General features: G+C 46.5%; 1 protein-coding gene across 4 annotated transcripts in view; it reads left to right on the top strand.

The window, feature by feature from the left end:
• The window catches only part of NTRK3 (neurotrophic receptor tyrosine kinase 3), a 378,302-nt gene that overhangs the window by 231,943 nt on the left and 123,761 nt on the right, over positions 1-22,598 (top strand). The window lies entirely within an intron of this gene.

Genomic DNA, 22,598 nt, shown 5'->3' with positions numbered 1-22,598 from the left:
AGCTATGTCAGGAGAGGGAGCAGAGACACCTGGAGAGTGCCTTAGAGCTAGAAGGGACAGAAGGGATGGGGTAGGTTAAGGCCTCATCTACAGACAGGAAACCCGAGGCTCTGGGAGGCTGTGAGTCTCCCTTACCTGCCTGTGGGCTTCTGCCAATCTGTTCTCTTTGTCTGGTCAGCTGGTCCCAGGTCAGCCTAGGAAGAAATGCCTCTGGTCTTGCTCTCCCTGCTGGCGGAGCTCTCTATACTTGGGCTACGCTCTTTGTAGCTCACAGAACTCTTGCTGCCCCCAACTCGTCCATCTTATAGCAGAGTGGGCATCCAGCCACCCTGTCCACCTTTGCTTCTGTGTTTCTGCCTCTGTTTTTAGTGAGAGGATCGCCACAGTGGGAGGGACTGGGCTAGAATCAGGGTAAGGTCATCATTTGCCTCCCAACCTTGATGTCCTCCAGAATCTGTCTCAGTGTTTATCAGACTCCCCCATCAGTACCAGTTAGAGGAAGGGTACTTGGGTTCTGGACCAGGGCTGGGCAAGGGAAGAAAGATACCTGCATTTCAGATAAACAGTGGGGAAGACAGTGCAAAGAATGGTTCTACTCTGGCTAAAGCGCTCACCTCAGATCAGGGTCATCCTGGACTGACCTTGGTGAGGCTGGGAGGAAAGCCCTTCTGGGATGGTAGCATGGGTCCAAGCTCGGTCCAGGGTTGGCGCTGCTGAGCTTTCTAGAGTGATACTGATATTTGAATAGAGGCTTGGCATTGCTGTTGAATATACAACTGATTCTCGTTATTCCAAGTATTCTGTAAAGTCACTTTGACCACTAAATTAGCGAACACTGGACCATTGTTCCTAGGGGAAATCCAGGGTTAGGTTCATGCAAGCCTCTGGTCACAGCACTTTTATCAGCTGATCAAGACGTAACCTGTATTATGTGTGCTTCTGTTTAAAGACACCTTAATACATACTGTTGGTTCCTTAACATTGAACTCATAGTGGCCAACAGCACTATGACTCATGCCCGAACAAAGCTTATCAAACACACCTCTTTTCTCCATAAGGCACATCGCAGCCTTCTCACTCATACGAGCACTAGTCAGAGCTTCAGCACTATGCTTGGGGGCTGCTTTAAGCTGAAATCTCACCCACGAAAAGCACATATATGCAAAAATGGTGGCATTGGATAGACCACGAGAAGGACACTTCTTTACAGTATGAGAGCTGAAATGAGAAAGCAGAACATGGCTTTTTAACCTCAGCCGGGAATGTGCATGTGGGGTGACTCAAATTTGTCACCACTTCTCGAATGTTTGTGAATGACTGTGAAAGCGCTGTGTGTGTGTGTGTGTGTGTGTGTGAGTGTGTGTGTGTGTGTGTGTGTGTTCTGGGGTTGCACATAAATTGTAGCGAGTAGGTGAATTCATGAAGACAGAATCCGGGAAAAATGAGAATGGGCTTTGTTTCCTGTCGTGGAAGCTCTGGGCCCTGGGGTAGAGTAGGGTCCCATGGGCTCCTGATACCAGGTGGTGGCATAGTTTCCAGATGGGACGAATCTGGCATGTGGGGAGGAAGATCCCTCTGGGCCATCAGAATAAGTGGGCACCGTGGAGAGACCGGTGGGTTCTGAGTGTCCTTTGATGTCAGGACCCAGCACCCAGCCAAGGAGCTGTCGCCCTGGGAAAGGGTGCAGAGGAGAAGCGTCTCCACAGCTCCTTGTGTTTGTGACTCAAAGCAGGCGGCCTTTCTACGTCCAGACAGCACTTCTGTGTACACAGGAAGGGGTCGGTGGAGACAGAGACGAAGCAGGTTTAGTGACAAGACTTGAGGGAGTAGGGAGCAAACAAGACCTCATCAGAGCAAAATCCCTGGATGAATCCAGCTTATCCAAACCCTCTGATATTAGGGAAGATACCCTTTTCAGGGAAGCGGTACGTTTTGTCCTCTCGGTAGACAATGGGTGGCTCTTAATTGTTTTCAGAAAACATGTGTGTCAAGGACAAACAACGTGCAGGAGCCTTGTAACTGGATTTGGCTAATCCGCCCTCTGCAAATCCATGGCTGACTCACACAGTCCTGGAAGGGAGCGCCTGGCCCTCTCCTCGCTGAGATTTACCAGCTGGGAAGCAGCAGGTCTCTGATTACAGAGGCTTCATCAGTCAAGGGAAGGGACTCCAAGACACATCCCCATGTGCGATGAAACACTATCATAAATAATTAAAACCACATGTGCCTTGGCGGATAAATAAGCAGTGAACGTTTATGATGCTGCAGACGGGGCTGGGGTCACTCCTTTGGGGGGAGACAGCAAGAAGCAGGGGATTAAGGGAGGAGAAATGATCATATCTTGGGGCCCCGGGGTCGGGGGGGTCTCCCATCTGAGTCCTTTCCTCGTCCCATTTAACAATGCGGACTGTGGGAAGAAATCGCAGGGACATAGCTACCTGACTTTAGGCCTCATTTCTGCAAGTGCTCCGTTGATGGATTTAGCACAGAAGTGCTTTTCTTTCTTTACACATGTGTTTATCATAAATGGTGCGACCTTTCCGGCTGGAGTGATTAAGACGCTGCTCCTCTCCTGCCCTCTCACTTTCTCTCTGTCTTCAGTCTAGTCCATAGCATTTTTCATAGTGTGTTAGGGCTGCAAGGATGTTTAGAGCTCACCTAGTACCATCCGTTATCAGATGCTTGCAGCCCCTCACCTGTGTTCCCGAGTGCTCTGCATTTGGCATTGTCTTTATTCTAAATTTATTCCATCTTTCCAGGGGTTCTGGAAGAGCTGAATAAAGATGCTGCTCTTCCAGGTTGGATATAGAATCTGCAGTCTAGTGAGGCAGCCCTCATTATTTATTTAAAGCCCCCTGATGCTCGAAAGCATCAGGAAACCGGTACAGCCCTCCATGTCACACAGCCAATTTGAGGCTCGGTCCTTCTGAATGAGACAGCAAGGGGCCGGTCTAGGTGGGTCACTGGGGAGAAGTGTCAAGCTATTTGTAGCAACGTTGGGCACTAGGTGACTTTTGTCCCGCTTGTGACAGCTCTGGGCTGCCGTTGTGGTGCCTGTGCTGGGCTGGACTGCAGGCGGCTGTGTTAGGAGTCATGCTTTGCCTCTTGCCCGTTGCTCGGTTGGAAGGCTCTTCGGCTCTGTTCAAGGCCCTGAGGTTCTCTGTTCATCCCCTTTTCCCAAACCCGTTCTCAGAGGACAACTTTGCCTCTTCGTTGAGAGAGCGGAGGCCAGCTGGGGGGTGCTAAGCCGTGTCACCCTCCCCTCCTGCCCTCTGTCCCCAGGCCAGGCTGTCTGCCTTTATTCTCAGGTTGTTTCTGTCTCAGGGGGTACGGGGCCCCATCTTCCCCGCGTCAGCACTCCCAGCTCTCCACCCCTCCCTTTGACCTCTCCCCTCCTGGTGGGCCGGTAGTCAGAGACCCTCTCTGACCCTGGCCAGCCATCCTTTGCTCTCACCTGCCCTTTCAGACATTGTCCCCTTCCACTCAGCATTATACCTCTTCACATTCCCTGTCTCATAGCTCTGTTTCCCCAGGAACCCCTGAGTTCGCTTGGTAAAACTTGAGCATATTCCTTTGGGTCCCTCCTCTTCGGTAGCACCTGAGTCATTCACACAGTGCTGATTTTTCTCCCTTTCATCTGTTCAATAAATATTCATTGAGGGTTTGTGTCAGGCCTTCTTTTCGGCTTTGGAAACAATGGCGAACAAGGCGTGCATGGTCCCTACCCTCAGGGGCTTACTGCCACCGGGGCTGATCTCCCAAGATGCAGGATGGGACCCCCTGCCCCCTTGGGGCCACTCCCGGGGCCTCGTGTCTTCACCTTGCTCCTTTCTGCTGCTGATTCACCAGCATCTACCCCTAGTCACTTCTTTCCAGGTCTCCCTCCAAGCTCACACGTCCGACTGTTACCACAGTGTAATTCCCGCTTGAAATGCCCATCTCCCTCCCCACATCCCCTCAGTCCCTTTTCTTCCTTCCTGTACCTACTCATCACTGGGCATCTGGCTCACTTCCAAACACGTGTGAGTTCTTCCTAGACCCATCCTGTTGCAAAGTGACCTCTCCCTCCTGGGAACCCACGGCTTAGAGGAAAAGCCATGCACAGTAGTCTTGCATGATTTTGAGTGAAATCTTAAGTCGTCCTGTCCCTTCTCAAAGATGTGGGTCCTGTTTCCCAAACCTGACTTTGAACTTATTCCAAGAAGTAGCTCTTATGTGTCACCAGTCTTTGTTTTTTAAAGTTTTTCCTTTATTTATTTACTTACTTATTTTTATTTCTGGCTGCACCTGGTCTTAGTTGCAGCACTTGGGATCTCTCATTGTGGCGCGCGGGCTTTTCTCTAGTTTTGGCACACGGGCTTCTCTCTAGTTGTGGCGTGCAGGTTTTTTCTTCTCTCGTTGAGGTGTGTGAGCTCAGTAGTTGTGGCGCTCGGGCTTAGTTGCCCCGCGACATGTGGGATCGAACCTGCATCCCCTGTGTTGGAAGGCGGATTCTTTACCACTGGACCACCAGGGAAGTCCCCTGTGTTACCAGTCTCCATTGTCTGTGGAAACACAACATGGGACGAGGGTTGGAGAAGATACCAACCAACCGTGTGTCAGATGACGCTTGGTGAGTGTGTCTTCATTCCAGGCACAGGCTCTCGAGAGATGTCACAGACCAAGGGAAAGGTCATTGATCTGCATCCACAGCCTCCTCTGGACCAAGCCCTGGGCTGGGCTTTCCATTTTTTACCTCATGCAATCTTTTGCCCACTCTCTGAGGGAGAGGCTGATATGCCCATTTTATAGATAAAGAAACTGAGGCTCAGTGAGCTTAAGGGACTTGTCCCAGATCATACAGCTGTTAAGAGAGAGCCTGAGATGAAAACCCAGACCTAATGACTCCAGGATGCATCCTTTCCCTGTCAGATCACATTGCCTAGGATTCCAGTGGTCCACAAGCATTTACTCTCTACCTCCTGGACTCAGGGAAGCTGGCTTTTGAGGAATGCTGTATTGTGGAGGCTCAACGTTCTCCCTGTTTCCAGGATAAGGACAGCCCTATGGGGAAGAGCACCTTGGCTGAAGGTCCCTGTAGTCAGGAAGCTGGGTCAGCCTTGGTCTGGCTGTTGGGACTTATCCTCCTTTCTGAATTCTTCCCCGAAATCAAGTTCCCAAGGGACCATGGTTGCCTTCAGATAAGGAAATACTTGGCCCTGGGGATAAGTCAGTTTCTTAATTTTAAAAGAAATTTTAGAGCAGGTTTAGGTTTACAGAACAGTTAAGCAGGAAGTACAGAGTGTTCCCATTTACCCCCTCACACTTCCCCCACCAAAATCTCCCCTATTATTAACATCTGGCATTAGTGTGGTACATTTGTTACAATTGAAGAACAAATATTGATATATTATCATTAACTAAAGTCCATAGTTTACAGCAGGGTTCACTCTTCGTGTTGTATAGTTCTATGGGCTTTACAGGAGCATCGTGTCATGTATCCATCATTTAAGTATCACACACAATAGGTTCACTACCCTAAAACTCTCCTGTGGTCCATGATTCCTTTCCCCTCCCCAGCCCCTGGCAACCATTAATCTTTTTTACTGTCTTCACAGTTTTGCCTTTTCCAGAATGTCGTCATAGCTGGAATCATACAGTACGTAGCCTTCTCAGATTGGCTTCTTTCACTTAGCAATGTGTATTTAAGGTTCTTCCCTGTCTTTTCTTGGCTTGATTGCTTATTTCTTTTTATCACTGAATAATACTTCATCGTATGGCTCTACCATAGTTTATCTATTCAGCTGTCGAAGGACGTTGTATTCATGTCTAAGGGCTGCTGTGGCAAAGTACCACAAACTGTGATTTCAAACAGTCGAAATGTATTGTCTCGTCGTTCTGAAGGCTGGAAGCCTAAAATCAAGGTCTCGGGGGACTCTGCTCCCTCTGCAACCTGTAGGGGAATCCTTCTTCCCTGTTCTCAGCTTTTGGTGGTTTGCTGGTGCCCCTTGGCTTGCCACTGCGTCACTCCAATCTTCTGTCCTCACATGGCATCCTCCCTGTGTGTCCGTCTTCACAAGGCCTTCTTCTTACAAGGATACCAGCCATATTGGATCAGGGGCCCATCCTATTCTAGTATGACCTCATCTTGACTTAACTAATTACATCTGCAATGACCCTGTTTCCAAATAAGGTCACATTCTAAGGTACCGGGGGGTTAGGAATTCAACCTGTTTTTTTTTGGGGGGGGTGTGGGTGGACAAAACTCAACCCACAGTAGACATCTTAGTTGCTTTCTAGTTTGGGCAATTATGAATAAAGCTGCTATAAACATTTGTGTGCAGGTTTTGCATGGACATAAGTTTTCAACTCTTTTGCGTAAATGCCTAGGTGCACAATTGCTGCATCGCATGGTAAGAGGATGTTTAGCTTTGTAAGAAACAGCCAAACTGTCTTCCAGGTGGCAGTATCAAGGGGGATTAGGTTCTTTTCATTTCGTATTAGACTGGCCTCCACTGTTTAGCTCCTGCCCCAGGGTCTCTTGGACTTGTCAGTGCACACCCACCTACTCTGTGTGCTTTCTCGAGTGTGTCTATGTATGTGTGTGTACACACAAGTGTGTGCATCTATATGTCTTCTGCTCTAAACTATACCAGCAACTGATGATGGTATAATTCTCACCGGATAGCTACTTAGCCTATAGTGAGCATACTTCACTTCTAACTTGTCATGGGTCAGAGGCCAATTGCCACATTGACTACAGAACTGACGCCTTGATTTTCTGACCAGCGTGCTCATGCCTTCACAGCGTCTCAAAAGCAGTTTGTCACAGTGACTCTCTATGGTGCCCACCTGGAGCCCCCAGTGACCCTCACCTCTTTGGGCATCCAAGCCCTTTTCTGTTTTGGTTTCCCAGAAACCTTGCTAATGCCTTCTCTTTCCCCATGTGTCATTTTCAAGCTGGCCCTGGTCTTTCGGGCCTCCTTTCAGGCCTTCAGGACTCTGTTTTCCATGTGAGTCTCTACACTTCGAACCATACGTGTGTGTTCAACCTCCAGCCTCTCCTGGCTGGTCACCTCTACATCCTGCTTTCTTAGGCCTGTCACTCGCCCTCCCTGGCTGAGCCGGCGGCTTTGTCCTGGGGTCTCTCACAGCACATCGTTCTCACTGGGCTGTTGATACCCCATCTGTGTTGGTTCCCTCCAACCGCCTTTTCTCCTTTATTCCTCAGTCCGTCAACAAACATCCATTGAGCTCTTATTAAGTGCCAGCTACTCTGACGTGGGCCCTGGGGTAGGGTGAAGGACCCACCCTTCCTTACCTCTCTTTGGCTACATTGCAGCTGTTTGGAGGTCCTGTCCTCACTCTCTTTCCTCAGGGCAGTTGCTTGATGCACTCCCCTTATCATACCAGCCTAAAAGGTGAGGATGTCCACAAAGATGACCAAAGCTGGAACCAGTAGGTCTGTGAACTGTGACCCTTTAGCTGGGACCAGTGGTTCCTACATCAGGAGTGAGGGAGTGGCTTGTCTCTTCCTCCTCTTCTGGACCAATCAGCCACGGACCCTGTCTTTTCTGGAGGAGGAACTGCCAGGGCCGATTTACCAGCTGTGGTGGGGAGTGTGGAGCCTGTGGACATAACGCAGTATTAAATAGTGCATCGGCATGATATAGATTTCTGTCACCTTCTATACTAACAAACATTGCTTAGCGCAGGGTAATGATGGGTGTTTATACCCAGCCACTTAGCTCAGCGTAACGGACTTGCAGATGAAATATGGAGAATGGGCTCCTTTGTCTGGGAGGCCACCCGCCCCGGAACCAGGAGCAGAGACAGCAGTCGTAGCTGCTGCTACTGAAGAATATGCCTTTCTAGGTTTTTCTCTAGCAGAAGTCCTGATGGACTTGCCTGATGGAAGGAATTGTATCTGGTTACAGGGCTGGGCTAGGAGCTCTTCCTCTGGGAGTGGAGCTGAAGTGGAGGCTGGCTTACAGGGGGTGGGGGGATTGCTGTTTGCTCCCCTCTGGTTGGTTTAGGAGGGAGGCCTGGCTAAATGTGACATGAAGAGATTAGGACCAGTGTGGGCATGGGCCGTTCTGATACATCTCTTCCTTTATTCTGCTGGTTGGATCTTGATGGTCCCCATTAAGGGAACTATAGGTTGAATCTTGGTGAAGGTAATAGTGATATCTTGCCTTAGCCCTTTTCACCAATTGGGTATCTCCAGGCTCTGTTTGCCAGACAGTCTTTCATAGAACTTTTTTTTTTTTTTTTTTGCGGTACACGGGCCTCTCACTGTTGTGGCCTCTCCCATTGCGGAGCACAGGCTCCGGACGCACAGGCTCAGCGGCCATGGCTCACGGGCCCAGCCGCTCTGCGGCATGTGGGATCCTCCCGGACCAGGTCACGAACCCGCGTCCACTGCATCGGCAGATATTTTCAGATCTGGTTAGAATAAGTAGCAGACCCCTGAGAAGGCTGTGGTGTTAGGTTTGGTGAGCCCAAGGAGGAAAGGAGCGCTCAGACACATTACCAGTTTCTTTTCTTTCCAGACAAAGCTAGATGATTCCAGAATGGGTTATCTTGAAAGCCAAGGCAGTGAGTCCTGGGCCCACATGCTTGAGCTTGTCCTGAGGGTTTCAGTCCCTGGAGAGTAACCTCTGTGGTTACTGACTCCCAAATCCCTTAGATCTAGGCATAATCTAAGCATAGCATATTGCCATTTCTTTTCTGTATCCCAGGATTAAAAAAAATCACGTGATTGCATTTCCCCCAAATTCTCTGAAACGCTAGAAATTGCTGAGCATGTACTTTGGAGCTGTAACCAAACTAGTCCAACGGGACAGACTCTGGTCCATCTCCCTGAGCCAAGACAACCTGCCTTCCTATTGAGTCTCATGACCTCATATGTTCTGTGCTTCACCGCCATAATCTCATACTCAAAGTTAGTAGCTGCATGCAGTCATGCTAATTAAGTAATTAGGTATAATCATGCTCACTGTAAATACACGGTAATTGGCTTAAAAAAAGTATTTAGGGGGTAAGCATGTGCTCCGTGGTGGAGGAGGAGGTGAGGAACGATAAGACCCTCAGCCAGCCTGTAGTCATGTCATTTTGTGGGGGAACATGAACGCAGAGGAAGGTGCACCCAACAGCTGAAAGCGAGTGAGATGTGGAGTGGGTCCTTCCCTTCCTGTCCAGAGCGCTGGGAGCTGAAGGACTCTTTGTCTTCTTGGCATGTTTTGGCCTCAGTCTTGTCTCCAAGGAGTGGGAGGATTAACTTCCCTCCAGAGATCCTCTCCAGCTCAAGATTTCCCAGACCTTTACTCTTTTTTCCTTCAACTGGATTCAAGCATCTAAATTGGATGGGAGTTTTTAAGGGTGATCATTCTGAACCAGCTGAGAAATCCACACAGCAATCAGATAGGAATCAAAAGTTGGGCTATCTTGCTAGACTTAAGAAAGTTGCTTAGAAGTAAAGCCAAAATGGGCTTCTTGATGCCTCTCCCAAGCTCTGAACTTGGGATGCACAGACAGGAGTTGGGTCTCAGAGCAGATGTTGTCTATCTGGTTGCATGGAGGGTCATGGTCTGCCTCATTTTTGCAAGTCAGAAAGCTTAGGAGCTCCTTGGAAAACCACACAGGCAGGAAGAGTCTCCCTTTTCTGCATTAGCCCTACCTGGAAGAGAATATGATGAGAGATGATGGACTCTGCCCACCTCACCCATCAGGTAAATCACTCACTTCTCACAGGGAGGGACCAAGCACACAGGTTAGGGGAAGAGCAGGGGGTTGCTTCCTATGTCTCTGAGGAGATAGAAATTCCTATTTTATGGGCAGAGGCTAAAAGACAGGAAAAAAGAACCCCCTCACCATCCTTAGAGACAGCAAGGGGTGCTATTGTTAGTGGCAGTCCCTATTAGTATTCTCTTTCCAGAAGCCCTTTCCAGGAGAAAATGGTCGTCATCTCCATTTCCTCTGAATGAGCACATGAGTCATACTCCAGATGGGAGATGTGCCTAAGAGCTGGGAAGTTCTCCTGCTCATTGTGCTGTCTTCTTAATGGTCAGTAATTAAAAACCCAAGCTCTACGCACCTGTTAGCCAAGAGACCCTGGGTGCAACTGCCCTTCTGACTTCTCCCCAGTTGCCTTTAACGCAGGATTTCCCAAATGGTGCTCTGGGAGTTTTTCAGAAAAAAAAGTTCCACGGTCAAATAAGTTTGGGAAAACCTGGATTGAATATGTTTTTTGTTTTACTGTGGGATTCTGAGAGCTTCTAATGGTAAAGGTCATTGCAATTTTGTAGGAGAACACTTGGGTCTGCAGCATTTCCCAAATTTATTGGACCCCTGAACTTCATTTTTGAGGTATACTTATTAGCATCTCTCTGTGGATGCAGATGTTCAGTGGGTCGCATTCTGGGCTGTTCTGGGGGTTTGGGGTTCTGTTTTTGCCTCCCCAGCAGATGTGACAACTCATGTGACAGAGTGCCCAGATGGGCCTGAACCTGTTTGGCATGTGCTCTGTCCCATTTCTTCCCAAGCATTTGGGAGGGACAGAAAGTGGCTGAGTTCCATGGGAATGTCCCAAGTCAGGGTGGTGGCATTCTTCAGGATTTCTGGCAGAGCACTAAGTGCCCTTCGTGCAAGTGTATCAGGGATCTTTGTTGGTTATTCTCTGCCTAGAAGCTCTTGCAGGTGCCTCTAACACTTCCTAAACCCCCAGATCCAGAGATGCTGGTCATGGCCAAATTTCACTGCATTCCTTGTTTCCAGGCAGATCTGCCACTTAGGATTGGAATCTCAGGGAGCTGTCTCTAAGGAGAAACGCACAATCTAAGATGCAAGCTGCCACCCCCAAGCCACTGTTTCCAAACCATTGGGTGGAAGGTCAAAGCACCTCTTTATTTCAAGAAGGGGATCCCTTTTCGTTAGAAAAGAAAGCAAGATGAGTATGGGTGGTCCTAGACCCTGGTCCCAGCCTACTGACTCAGCAGCCACATGACTGTGGGCAAGGCATCCACCATCTCTAAACTTGAGATAAGAAAATGTGACCACCTTAGCTGGTATTTTTTGAGATGACGTGGCATGAGAATTTGAAAGGGCTCTGTCAACTTGCCAAAGTGGCATATACATGACCATCCTTGCCTTGACAACGACATTCTTACAACGATAGTTACAATTCCTGCCTCAAATATGCTGTTGGAGGAAACCAGATTGATGGTGTCAAAAATAGAGGTTTGCAAAGCTTGAAGTTATTTCTGAAAAGATAAGAATATTTCCCTCCAATGATTTCTTTCCCCCAACTCTAAGAAATAGCAGTTTATCACCCAGATCCACAGCCACAGAGATGCTCTTGGGAGTCAGGACTGTAATATGTTGGTTGTCAGGAAACGATCAATGCAGATGAGCAGAGTGCTCAGGCCAATTTCCTTTTGGGTTTATGAGACGGCAAAGCTGTGGGTGCAACTAGCGGAGGGCGGAGACATTCATGGTGAGATTCTTGTGTTGGTTTTATAGTCTTTGTTTGCCCTTCCCCCTTGTCAGGAAACATTATTTTGTTGAAACTGCAGTGCCCCTGCTCCCCCATATACCTGCCCAAGTGCGTCACTTGAGTTACTTGTATGTCTGTGCCCATACGGTTAGGGCTTTAATGCCTGGCTGCTCAGGTGGCCTCCTTTTTACTCCTTGTTGTGGCCTCTCCCGTTGTGGAGCACAGGCTCTGGACGCGCAGGCTCAGCGGCCATGGCTCACGGGCCGAGCTGCTCCACGGCATGTGGGACCTTCCCGGACTGGGGCACGAACCCGTGTCCCCTGCATCGGCAGGCGGACTCTCAACCACTGTGCCACCAGGGAAGCCCCTTTTCCTTGTTCTTATACATAAGTGCACAGCCCCTTCATTCTTCCTCAGCAGATGTACACGTGGGACTTTTAGGCACAAATGTACATGTTTATGGGTCTTGTTTATATTTGTGCACATATCTCATGTTTTGGACACTGATCATACCAGTTCAGATCTTTTGGCTGAAAGTACTAGGCAATCCTGACTCACTTGGGCTTAAACAAGAAGGCAGTTGGTCATCACATTACTCAAGTGAATAGGTAGGGAAGGCTCCTGATGAAGTACATTAGGACTCTAGTTCTGCTTTTCTGAGGTTCTCTTGCCTCTGCCTTTCTGTGTTTGGCTTTACCACCAGGCTGGCTCCCCTCATGATTACTGAATGGTTGCAGGAGCTCCAGGCATCACAACCAAACCCATGGCCCAGGGACAGCACAGAATTGTCTCTTCTTGTGGGTTGATTGAAAATGAGAAAACCTTTTCCCAAGTTCCCCAGCAGCCTTCCCCTCCTGTCTCATTGGCCAGAATTATGTCATCTGTTTATTCTGAAGCCAGTCACCCATAAAGAAAATGGAACTAAAACAAACACCTAGGCTCCTCCAGTTACTCCCCTGGGCTTGGGGATGCAACTCACTTCCCCTGAGGCATAAGGCTGCCCGGAGGGGTGTGAATACCCTCCACAGAATCAGAGTCTGTTAGCAAGAAGGAAAGTGAGAAATGACACTGCCTGCCACCCCAGTTCTTTTACGAGGGTCAACTCCTGCTCTGCTAGGAGTACGCAGAGGCCTCTTGGGGTAGAAGTGGCAGGAGGAAGATGAGAACATTGATCTCATGCAAATTTTACTCCTCCTCTATCTCCGCTGAGGGAAAGCAAGCTGGTAATTTGTGGTCATTGTCAGTACTGTTCTGGTCTGGGAAATTGTCCTGCTAATTTTCAAGGCTATACTTATATGACCAAGCAAAGACAAATTTCTTCATGTGGTTTTAGCTGGATCCGATTATCTTGGTTGAGCAAGCTGTGTGAATTCCTGGGAGCTGCTGTATGATCCTTTGGAAGCATCGTTTCTGGAGAGTAGGTGGGGGCAGGGGCTGGTGAAGAGAAAGAAAGGGGCAGAGTAGTGAAGAGAGGAGAGATCACATTCACTCAGTACCTCTCAATACCTACTCAGGGCCGAGGCCTGAGCTTTAAGCAGGTGAAAATAATAATAAAATCGTACACAGCGGAGTGCTTACTGTGGGCACTGAAAACTCTTTAAATATGATAAATTGTTTAATCCTTACAAAAACCATAGGTGCTATTACTTCCCCCATTTGGTAGATGGGGAAACCGAGGCACTGGGGAGATTAAGTCATTTCCTGTAGTCTCAGAGCTAGGCAATGACAGAACTGCAGTACGACAGAGCCCGCCACCCTCTCTTCCCCTCATCAGTCCTTCTGTCTATGTTGAATCCACTTGTCATGTAAGTGTTATGGTCCCCATTTCACAGATTGGGAAACTCAGACTCATGGAAGTTAAGGAACTTGTCCAAGGTCACTCGCTGGTCAGTGATGGAGTCAGGATTCAAACTCAGGCATTTAGGAACATGCCTCTTGCCCTGGCCCGGGCCGTGTCCTCTCACTATTAGCTGCCCTCCACTTCACCTGCACCCCACCTTCCGGGAGACTGAGGATGAGCTTGGAGATTGTCAGACAGATGCCAGCTTGGATGACCCATGGTGCCCACCATCGAGTCAGCAGAAGGGAGTCCCTTTCTAGCACTTTCACAGCTCTCATGTAGGTCGCCCCCTCCTCACTCCTACCTCAGCAGGTCATCTAGAGCTTCAGCTGCCTGGAAGGCAGGCCTCCCAGAGTGGGGTCCAAAATCGATGGGCAGTGGAGGGGATGCAGCAGCTACACTGGGAGGAAGAGAATGAGAGTCCTTGGGGTCAAATTGGCTTCTTTCTTGGCCAAGCTTCCTTTTCTCCTGTCCCTGGTGGCTGTGTAGCTTGATTTGTCACCCAGATTGTAGCCAGCCGGGCCTCTCACCAGGCACTGTGTTGGCTTCTGTCCCCAGACCTAGAATTGCTGGTGACACAGCAGCTCTTTGCATTGGATTCTGCTAAGTCGGGTGGCCCTAATGCCACTGGTAATGAAGAAGTGTTGGGACAAACCTCCTAATGGCTCATTGATTGGTTGAATTATGCTCAGTGTAATTCTGAAAATAGATTTTAAATATGTGCTTGGGGATTTGTGGGGATTTGTTACTTAGGAGCGTTAACTCAGTTGTGGCTGGTTTGACAAAGATATCAACGCCAGTAACCTGGGTTGGGACCATACTGTTTGTCTCGGGGAGACCCCCCAGGACCAGGACAGCTTGCCAGAGGGCAGAGCAGGCAGGTGTGGAAAGGTCCCCTTCCTTTCATACACAGCCCTTGGTAGGTCATCTGAGGAGGTCAACTGGTTGACCCAACCATTGCAAACCTCTCAATGTGCCCAGGGTGGGAGGAGATGCACATATATTCTAGATTCTCCCTTTTACTTCCTCTGAAGCCAGGGAGCACAGAAGTTACCCTCTTTATAATTCCAAGTTTTTGCACTTCCTAGAGCTGCCACTCAGGGGAAGAACCAAAGGGGAGCATTCTCAGAGGATCAGGTTTGCAGCCTCTTGGCATATTCCAGCATCGTCTGGTCTGCTTGGCATCTTTGAATCCCAGGCCTAAAGCGGGGAGGTATATGAAGGGTTCCTGCTCTGGGCCTGGGCTTCTAATACCCATACATCTTTTTTGGTGAATGCCAAATTAATTTGGAAACATTATGAAAGCTACATGGAAACATTGTCAGTGAGAGCCAATGACCCATCAAGAGGGAACAAGTTTAAAAAATGATGGTGCATCTATATAATGGAATATTATGTAGTCATTGAAAATAATAAAGTAGATCAATATGTATTGATGTTAAAAAAAAAAAAAGAAAAGCTAATGTTGGTCCCTCTAGGAGGAAGCAACCAGCCACAGATGGAACACAGAGACCTCCCAACACACCTAAAATCACCTGCCTTATGTATTTCTTTCTCTCTAGCCTATCAAGGACCTAAAATGCCTTCCATTTTTGATGCACGGTGGGTCCAAAACAAAAGAAGAATATCATAAATGAGCTTCCATGGGGCAAAATGGGAAGGTTCCATAAGAACATATTTCTGAGGGGAAATTGGTCAACGGTCTTTTTTGCAGAGCTTTGATTCCACTGCTCCATTGTAACCTGTCTGAAAAGCTATATTTCCTGACACCTTTCCCTGGGGTAATTTATACCCAGCCCACTGTGAGAAAAAAAACGTATCCTCAGGGAAGGGAGGAAGTAAAAAACAAAACCTGGAAGAAAAGAAAAAAAAACGACATGCTGCTCTAATAAAGAAATTACTGACGTTCTACATTATGAACTGGATTAATTTTTAATGACTGAGAAAGGAGTTGATTTATAATGCATCCTTCTCTGCTGCAGAGCCTGTCCCCAGCTAATAAATAAATGACAGGTCTCTTGTATTAAAAGTATCCATCATTTCACATTGCTGGAACGCAAAGGGTGAGAGGCAGTGAGTGAGAGGCCCCTGGGAGCAGGCGTGCCCTGCTGGGCCCAGTTGGCCACAGCAGTTGGCCTAGTTCTGAAACTAGAGTTAAGCTCATTCCTTTCTCTTGGTCTCAGCAAAATGACCCAAATAGCTCCAGCTCTTGTGGTCCAGGAGAAAGTTCATAGGAAGAGGTGATGGAACGCTTAGGAATACTTAGCCATGCGAGTTCAGATTCCTGGTCCTTAAGCAAAACTCTATGTGGCTTCTCCCCACATGTGCTGACCACGTACCATGGGAGCTACGTGTTCAGTAGTTGGTCCTTTGTTGATGGTGATGTGACTCACAGCTCATGTTCACCTCTCTTTGCTTCTTTAAAATAAAATAAAATAAAAAATAAAATGACACCTAATATTTAACTCCAAAGTAGTATATGCTCATCGCAAATATTTTAGGAAAAATCTAGAAAAGTACAAAGAATAAAATAGGAATTACCATCAATACTGTCCCTGGTGATGAATCTGTGAACACGTTGGTGCACTGCCTTCCAGTGGTTTTTTTTCCCCTTTTTTTTTCTATATTTATAACAAATCAGACAGACAGACATGCCTATGCCAGTACATACACGTGTATTATGCAAAAATGAGATCACATTCTGCATACGGTCTTATAATCTTAATTTGTTGTTTAACAGTACATCATTGACCTTTATTTCATCTCATTAAAAATAATGCAGCAATCTTTAGTGGCCACATATGCGTGGCCCGGGCCCTTTTCACGTTGGTGCCCTTGTAGAGCTGGCAATCAGTCAATCAAAATGCACTGCTTGGTTCTCTATCACAATGCCAACTCCAGAGTAAACACAGTGCAGGAGAAAAATGAGGACAGAAGATGGTTTTTGCACAGAACTCATAATTATGGAGCAACTACTGTGCTGTAGAGTCACTGCCATGAGGCTGAGAGAGAGGAACAGAGCGGCGTGTGATCCAGGCATAAGGCATGTATCGGAGATGCTGTCACAGAAACCTTACAAGGAAGGGGCCAGGTGTGCTCAGAGAGTGCCAGCTTGTTTAAATTAGGGGAGCAGAGGCTTGCCATGGAGGAGGGAGGGTTTGAGCTTCCTAGAAAGCTAAGGAGGATTTAGGTGGGCAGAGGTGGAAGGTCAGGCCCCTCCAGGCCACAGCAGCAGTAGCTGGATGCAGACAGGGGCCTTTGAAGGGACAGGGTTGGAGGTCATGGGTGACTGGAGAAGGGTCCCTGGGTAGAGGAAGCATCCTGTTGACCTATTACATAGGACATGTTTTTGTCCTGGCTATTGTAAATAGTGCTGCTATGAACACTGGGGTGCATGTGTTTTTTGGAATTATGGTTTTCTCTGGGTATATGCTCAGTAGTGGGATTGCTGGGTCATATGGTAGTTCTTACATAGGATAGGTTTTTGAAACAGCAATGATGCATTTATTCACAGAATTTGCACTTGAATCGTTGCAATCTTTGTTTCCCACACTTGTCATTGTTATCAGTTTCTCAGAAGTAGGGAGTGACTTGAGAAGTAAAGAAACCACTCATTCTATCATCAAAAAGGTCAAACAGGGCTTCCCTGGTGGCGCAGTGGTTGGGAGTCCGCCTGCCGATGCAGGGGACATGGGTTCGTGCCCCGGTCCGGGAGGATCCCACATGCCGCGGAGCGGCTGGGCCCGTGAGCCATGGCCGCTGGGCCTGCGCGTCCAGAGCCTGTGCTCCGCAACGGGAGAGGCCACAACAGTGAGAGGCCCACGTACCGAATAAAAAAAAAAAAAGGTCAAACAAAGTAGGTGATTCTTTCTGAATTTAGGGACAGTTTCAAGCAGACACAGAAAGCCCCCTGTCCCAGAAAGGAGAGAGATGAAACAGTCACTGCATATACCTTTCAGCACAAGGAAGGTTATTTAGAAAATGACAGAGATTTAGCAATTGCTGCCAGCAGGTTTGACTCCTTCTGATTGATTTATATTGTCTTCCTAGGCTTATAAAAATGGAAGTTTTTGCCTGGATTTTAAGACTAGCATTTCTGTCCTTCCACATACGAATTTATTTCTTGATTTGTTTTGTGCATTTCTAAACATACATAGACCAATACTACTTTTTGCTTAAAAAAAAAAAAAAAGGGAAATTCTCTGGAGCTGGTAAGAAGAGGAATCAGAGTCCGTGTTTCTGTGAAGAGTCAGCTCCTGTGTTGCAGGATGTGCCAGGCAGAGTCCCAGAAGTATTCGTTTTTGAAGCACCTGGGAGAGCCTGTATGTTTGCCATGTTGAAAAGTGGCAAAACCTGTGATCCAGTCATAGCTGGCCTTGGTTTTATAACTAGTCAATTGCAATATAATCCTCACTTACATTTTTGCTTTCAAATTTTGGACCCCAAATCATTCTAGGAATAGGACTTGGCTGAAAGCAAAATTTTTCCTTTCCTGTTCTTTCTCTTTCAACTTAACTTCCTGATAGAACATAGAATTTTTTTTTAATCTAAAAAAGACCTAAGAGATCCATTAAGACCAGTCTCTTCATTCTACAGATGAGGAAACTGAGGGCCAGAGTCATAATTCTGTGAAATAAAGCCACAGGATTTTTTGGAGGCAGGAGGGGGACTCGGTCCAATGGCTCTTCTCTCTTGATGTTTCTCACTTCTCCTGAGCCTATAAGTGGAAATGCAGTCTTTTCATTTCCCTCACAGAGGTTGATTTTGTCTGGGTCATTTAATAAAGAATGTCTGACAAAAGTGAACTGTCTGACTTAGGTGCAGTAATTGCTACAGAAATTGGTTTTAGTGACTTTGGGGAATTCTGCAGTTGAACCCAGAAGTCATCCTTATCAAGTACGGTTTGTTCCAACAATTCCACAGATTTAAAGCACCTCAAATATCACCATTTCTCTTTGGAGTGATTCTTTGTTATTTTAGTAAATTTTCAAGGGGTGCTGCCACACTGCCTTGTTGGATTCCTGGTGAAATACAGTGTCACTATCTTAATATTTTCTCTAGTTTCTTGAAGTCAGGCACTGCTAAGAGTCCTTGCACATGATCTGAAATGTCATTTGCACACAATAGATCTTTTTGAGAAGACTGTCTGAGTTCCTAATGGCATTAAAGAGGAAACCAACTTGCGGCTAGGCACCTATTTGATTCCCATGCAGCTTTCATGTTACTTAATGCATCCGTTCACAAAGGGAATTCGTTTCTACTCCTCAGCTTCTAAATGGCCTCACATGATTTGCAGTTGACAAACAGCACACTGGGATGCTTCTTTATTGTTTCTGTGGAAAGCTGGTTGTGTTAGCGTCACCAAGCGTATGGCTTTGTATCTTTAGGTATTCCATTGACAAACACTGGCTGATGGCCCACTGTGTGCAGAACCCATGCTAGGCAAGCACCATGTTTTCATTGCACATCTCCATTGCGTGGTTAAACTCTGACCCAAAGGAAGATGGTGGTCATGATTTTTAAGCATCCTATCACTCTAGAGTTGACAGTGGAATTTCAGAAGACATTCATTCCTATAAGATAATGGTTCTCAAGGGTGGTCACCAGACCACCAGCATCAGCATCACCTGGAAACTTGTTAGACATGCAAATCCTCGAGATTTTTTCCCCAGACCCACTGAATCAGAAACTCTAGGGGCAGAGCTCAGCGATTTGTGTTTAATAAGCCCTCCAAGTGATTCTGATACACACCCAAGTTTGAGAAGCACTAAGTAAGATATTTATGGCTGCCTTTTTTCCTTCCATCTAAAATATTTGGGGCTTCCCTGGTGGTCCAGTGGTTAAGACTCTGCGCTTCCACTGCAGGGGGCGAGGGTTCGATCCCTGGTTGGGAAACTAAGATCCTACATGCCATGCGGCACAGCCAAATAAATAAATAAATAAAATAAAAAATAAAATAAAATACTTGAAGAAGTTGAGATGGGTTTTAATACAACTGTTGGCAGTATTTTAAAAATTTTTATTCATTGAGTAGACATTTATTGAACATCTACTAAGTTCTAGATACTATATTGGGTGCTGAGAACACAAAAAAGCAAACAAATAGGTCATTTGCTGTGGTTGTTTTGATATGAATGTGTAAAAACACTCTTCTGGGTAATAGTAATATAAACAAAAGACCCTCATCCCTTACCTTCACACCATCTGCGACTTCTGTGCTGTCCTAGGCCCCTCCAAGTGGGGGACTTTTTCAAAGCTTGGGGTCAGAGTGTCATGACAGTGAGAAATGGGGTAAGCAGGGTGTGGGGAAGGATCAGGGATGGGGTAAGGATGCCGGCCTTGCTTGTTATTTGGAAATAATAAGCATGCAAGTATGAAGATTTTGCATTTTAAATGGTGTTAAAATGTTTCTTTTATATCAAATCCACCAAGTCCTAGCAGCCATGTCAAAATGGCTGCACTGGATTGTCCCAATCCACTCAGGCGTCCATTGTTTTGTGGGTTTGAGGATGACGTAGAGATGGCAAGATAGGAGTTAGACAGCTGAATGTTGAATTCCTCAAAGAACAGTGGGTGCCTCTCCCTCATGGTCCCCCAGGCCTTCCCACGTGTAGGCTTTGATGGACATTGGAGTTTGGGCCTGCTGCTCTGTCGTCTAAGTCCCTATGGCAATAATGGGAGCACCTGCCTCATTAGGTCTTTCTGTGTATTAAATGATGGGACATATACAAACAGCTGCCTGCATTTAGAAAGCTACCACTAAATTCTAGCTATTAGGCTATTGGTACCATGATTACAGTCTGCCTTAGTTACACTAAAGAAGGAATTTGAAATGTCATTAGAACACTTCTGACCTACCAGATCATCCCAGGAGTATTTATTTGGTCATGCAGATTTGGTTTGACATCATTGCCAAATCATACTTTCTCCTTGGTAGAGAAACGTGTGATGGGAAATGTCTCCCTTTGTCCAAGCCAGTGTCACATTACAGTGACATTGTTCAGTGACCGGCTGACATGCCCACAGCCAAGACCTGTGTATCTCCAGTGCTGGCTTCTTCTCCAAGTTAACCCTGAACCATGACCCAGTCCCAGAACTTCACCGCCTTGCCAAGGTCAAGGAGATGATTTTGCCAGGAAATATCAGATTAGTGAGAATGTAATTATGATTTCCAAAAGTTCAGAGAATATACCGATACAGTGAATGTCCCTTAAAGTATTGAATTTAGGTACATCTAACCTCTTCCTGTTAAATATGGAAATACATGCATTTTGTGAGTCCTTCACAGAATTAAGAGTAGAGCCACATTCTAATGAGTTCGCAGCTAAACTTTCTCAAATCCCTTTCTATTTTGATTTTTTAAAAGCCAGCCACGGACAGAGTCTTTTGTTGGTGAACGCTTACTGATGAGTAGGAATTATAGGCAGCAAGAGTTGAGAGGCCCCGGACAGAAGGAGCAGCACATGAAAAATTATAGAGACATGTTCTGGGGAGAGTCAGTAGTTCTGGGTGAGTGGAGTGAAGGGTGTGTGTCAGAAGCCAAGAGGTAATGGCCTGGGTGCTGTGCTTGTTTATTTCAAACCATTTGAAGCTAATACTGGGGTACAGAAATATCCCCCAACAACCTATGGATCAGAAAGGAACAAGAAGAACATTTGCAAAAAAAAAAAAAGGATTTTTTTTTTTTTCTTTTCTTGGGTAGTGTAAGGGTGACAGTGTGTGTGATGGCATGAACTCTGAATTAAACATTGGCAAACCAGGCCTAGGTAACTACTATTAACCCACAGTAGGGTATCAGGTGAATGATTCAGACACACTTGTGTCTTGTGTCTGTGAATGATACAACCAGACCTGTTAACCAACCCAAGTTATTTGGGGTAGTGTGGGAGGTCAGTGAGTGGATGTGTATAAACCCTAGCATTGCTGGGCATATACTTTGCTCTTTTTTTGCTCTTACATTTACAAGTTCTGTTATTGGATCTTAGTGGACAAAAACAGAATGTGTATCTTTTAAACTAAAACGCTCCTTATTCAATAAGTTTATTAAATTGTTTTTAGGAGTAAAATCTGTTAGCAATATATGCATATTTTCAACACATTCATCATTTAAAATAAAAAAGAATAGTTTTTCTTTTTAACATCTTTATTGGAGTTTAATTGCTTTACAATGGTGTGGTAGTTTCTGCTGTATAACAGAGTGAATCAGCAAAAAGAATAGTTTAATTCTTCTCAACCTTTCCTTTTACTTCAGGAAGAAATATTGAAAAGCTTGGAGAAAGAACTACCAATTTGTTTTACATAAATTTTTCTCCTTTCTCCAGGATATTCATACCTTAAATCTTGATGGGGGATCAGCGTGGTGGTTGGAGCTTTGAGAGCAAAGTAATATGGAAAGCATAGATAAAGCACAGCATAGAGAAAGCATAGATAAAGCACAGAGCCATGGACTTGGGGTCGTATTTTAGGGAGAGGAAAGGACGGGAGATGGAGACAGAGCGGGGCTTTTGGAAAGGGCTGCTGAATCCAAAGGTAGAAAGCGTTTGCAAAAGAAGGGTGGTGTCAGAGGCAGAGGCAGTAGACAGAGGTCGGGTCACCAGATCTGGGGAAGAGCTGGGTCCTAGAAACCTGGAGCAGAGGGATGAGGTGGGTCCCCCCCATCGCAAGGATCAAGGGGGGACTGGTTGGGGGAAACAAACCAGAGAGCAGTGACAGGATGGTAAGAAAAGGACAAGGTGACCACATAACCTTGCCCTCTAGATTTGAAGGCGATTTGGGGCCAATTCCCATGCCTGATCGTTTGAAAGAGGATTTCTTCTTTCTATACCAGATGTTTTGGCTTGGATCGGTTTGGCCACCTGGAGGACAAAGGAGTCCACAATATCACTGGGAAGGAAAATCGTTCTATGGTGTGTTCTTTCCTGACCGGATCCGAGGAGGCTCTAAGAATAGGAGCAGAGGTGCCTCTTATAACATTAGTGATCACATGTCCTAGTAGAAAAATCTGGGCTTGAGTTCCAGCCTCAGCTCCAGTACCTACAAGCTGTGAATGCTTAAGTCATTTAACGTCTCATCTGCAAAATAGCGCCTTGCAGCTTAGAGGTGCAAACCAGCAGCCCTGAGGCCACGTGCCACCCACAGAGGTGTGTTGTTTGGCCTCTGCAGAGCCTGTGATTTTTTTCTCATTTGTTGCTAACAACTGAGACTTGGGAAAGTTCATATAACAATTCTGTGTTTATAGTTTCTCTTGAAACATGGAAGGATCTGGCAACAGGTGCTTGCATTCCT

This window comes from Lipotes vexillifer, unplaced genomic scaffold (genome assembly GCF_000442215.2).
Source record: "Lipotes vexillifer unplaced genomic scaffold, Lipotes_vexillifer_v1.1 scaffold495, whole genome shotgun sequence".
NCBI classification, from domain to species: domain Eukaryota; kingdom Metazoa; phylum Chordata; class Mammalia; order Artiodactyla; family Lipotidae; genus Lipotes; species Lipotes vexillifer.
Note: the sequence above shows the minus strand (reverse complement) of the source record. Positions and strands in the feature narration are given on the sequence as shown.